At 44.8% G+C, this 3,423-nt stretch overlaps 1 long non-coding RNA gene across 1 annotated transcript; it reads left to right on the forward strand.

Annotated features, from left to right (window-relative positions):
• Window positions 1-2,387: 2,387 nt before the first annotated feature.
• Window positions 2,388-3,423, forward strand: LOC128604689 (uncharacterized). The gene is made up of 2 exons (XR_008385258.1): window positions 2,388-2,513; window positions 2,641-3,423. It is a non-coding gene; the product is annotated as an uncharacterized LOC128604689 (long non-coding RNA).

Raw genomic sequence — 3,423 nt, forward strand, 5'->3', positions numbered from 1 at the left:
ATTATTATAAAGTATTTATTCAAACAAAAACCCTTCTGTTTTCATTTCAATAATAATAATAATATAATAATAATAATAATAAATAATATGCTGATGTGGTGTCCTGTCCTCTGATTTGTGTGTGTGAGAGGAAACACACTCACATTTCTGTTACATGGTAAGAGTAAGTGTATTATGGCTGTGTGTGTGTTGAGGTCAGTGTTCTGATATTTCATCATTTCTCTTCCAGGCTGTGTGTGTGTGATCTGACAGAGGAAAGCTGTAGAGTTCTGTCCTCAGTTCTCAGATCAAACTCCTCCAGACTGAGAGAACTGAACCTGAGTGACAATAACCTGCAGGATTCAGGAGTGAAGCTGCTCTCTGCTGGACTGGAGAATCCACACTGTACACTGGAGAAACTGAGTACACACACACACACACACACACACACACACACACACACACACACACACACACTGTACACTGGAGATACTGAGGTACACACACACACACACACACACACACACACACTCACACACACACTGTACACTGGAGACACTGAGGTACACACACACACACACACACACACACACACACACACACACACACACTGTACACTGGAGATACTGAGGTACACACACACACACACACACACACACACTGTACACTGGAGATACTGAGGTACACACACACACACACACACACACACACACACACACACACACACACTGTACACTGGAGATACTGAGGTACACCACACACACACACACACACACACACACTCACACACACTGTACACTGGAGATACTGAGGTACACACACACACACACACACACACACTGTACACTGGAGATACTGAGGTACACACACACACACACACACACACTGTACACTGGAGATACTGAGGTACACACACACACACACACACACACACACACACACACTGTACACTGGAGATACTGAGGTACACACACACACACACACACACACTCACACACACACACACACACTGTACACTGGAGATACTGAGGTACACACACACACACACACACACACACACCACACACACACACACACTGTACACTGGAGATACTGAGGTACACACACACACACACACACTGTACACTGGAGATACTGTGGTACACACACACACACACACACACACACCACACTGTACACTGGAGATACTGAGGTACACACACACACACACACACACACACACACACACACACTGTACACTGGAGATACTGAGGTACACACACACACACACACACACACTGTACACTGGAGATACTGAGGTACACACACACACACACACACACACACACACACACACACTGTACACTGGAGATACTGAGGTACACACACACACACACACTCACACACACACACACACACACACTGTACACTGGAGATACTGAGGTACACACACACACACACACACACACACACACGCACACACACGCACACACACTGTACACTGGAGATACTGTGGTACACACACACGCACACACACACTCTCACACACACACACACACACACACACACACACACTGTACACTGGAGATACTGAGGTACACACACACACACACACACACACACACACACTGTACACTGGAGATACTGTGGTACACACACACGCACACACACACTCTCACACACACACACACACACACACACACACACACTGTACACTGGAGATACTGAGGTACACACACACACACACACACACACTCACACTCACACTGTACACTGGAGATACTGAGGTACACACACACACACACACACTGTACACTGGAGATACTGAGGTACACACACACACACACACACACACACTGTACACTGGAGATACTGAGGTACACACACACACACACACACACACACTGTACACTGGAGATACTGAGGTACACACACACACACACACACACACACTGTACACTGGAGATACTGAGGTACACACACACACACACACCACACACACACACTGTACACTGGAGATACTGAGGCACACACACACACACACACACACACACACACTGTACACTGGAGATACTGAGGTACACACACACACACACACACACACACACACTGTACACTGGAGATACTGAGGTACACACACACACACACACACACACACACACACACACTGTACACTGGAGATACTGAGGTACACACACACACACACACACACACACACAGTTTCCCTCTGTGGTGATTGTAATTGTAGTGATGTGATATTGTCATTGTTGTGTGTGTGAGATGAGAGTAAATGTTGTGTATATAAAGATTTTGTGTAGTTGATGTTTTCAGAGCTAAAACTGAGTGTGTTAAGTGTGAGAAGGTTTTCTTTCTTGCAGGATGTGGAACTGCAGGATTACAGATGAAGGTTGTGCTGCTCTGGCTTCTGCTCTGAGGTCAAACTCCTCATCACACCTGAGAGAACTGGATCTGAAGGGTAATAAACCAGGAGAATCAGGAGTGAAGCTGCTCTCTGATCTACTGAAGGATCCACACTGTAACCTGGAGACACTACAGTGAGTTACTGACTTACTGTCTCTTTACTCTACTGTATCATGCTGAATAATGTGTGTGTGTGTGTGTGTGTGTGTGTGTTTATGCTGATGTTGTGTGTTTACACTGATGTTCTTCTCTGTCTTACAGCATTAACTATAATAAACTCACCAGGACTGGCGTATGACGGGAGTCTCACCTCAAACCTCTTCTCCAGGATAAAGCAGTCTTGGTGAAGAGTTAGAACCCGTCCCACATTTCCAGCAGTTTGGGAGCTGAATCATTAAACTTAAAGGGGCAGAGCAGAAACAAAGTCAAGAACAGGCAGAAGGTCGTACACAGGAGAAATCAACACACGTAACCAAATATCTGCTGTACAAAGCAACGGCACCGATCTGCCCCGGGGATGGAGACTGACGAGGCTTAAGTACACGTCCGGAAATGTACAGCCAACTCATCCCAAAGCACGAGGCGGGAGCAGGCGTGTACGAGATGTGATCGTCCAATGGCAAGCCGGAACATGACGCACTGCAGTGGGCTGGGCTTAAAAGAGGAGGAGACAAGACACCCATCCCTCCCCGACATAGACACACGAATGGAACACAGTACAAACAGAAATACAACTGAGGACGTAACAATGGCCAAGTATCAAATAAAATGTAAACTTGCATTGATGAAGTTAATGTTGTTAGTAAATGTTTATAAATTACCATGGTAACACAGAGCTCCAAGGTATAAAAATATGGAGTTTGTCATCAATCAAACAGTAACCAGTTTTAAAACCTAAAAAAGTTTACGTAGCAAAATTTAGCAAAGCGCTTTACAGTAAATTAAAATGTAAAATTAAACTAATGAAATGTTGTGCAGCACATGCTTATGTTAATGTTTGTTACATTATATGATCATATAAATAAATAAATACTCCCAAAGTCA

Source organism: Ictalurus furcatus, unplaced genomic scaffold (assembly GCF_023375685.1).
Source record: "Ictalurus furcatus strain D&B unplaced genomic scaffold, Billie_1.0 scf1, whole genome shotgun sequence".
NCBI classification, from domain to species: domain Eukaryota; kingdom Metazoa; phylum Chordata; class Actinopteri; order Siluriformes; family Ictaluridae; genus Ictalurus; species Ictalurus furcatus.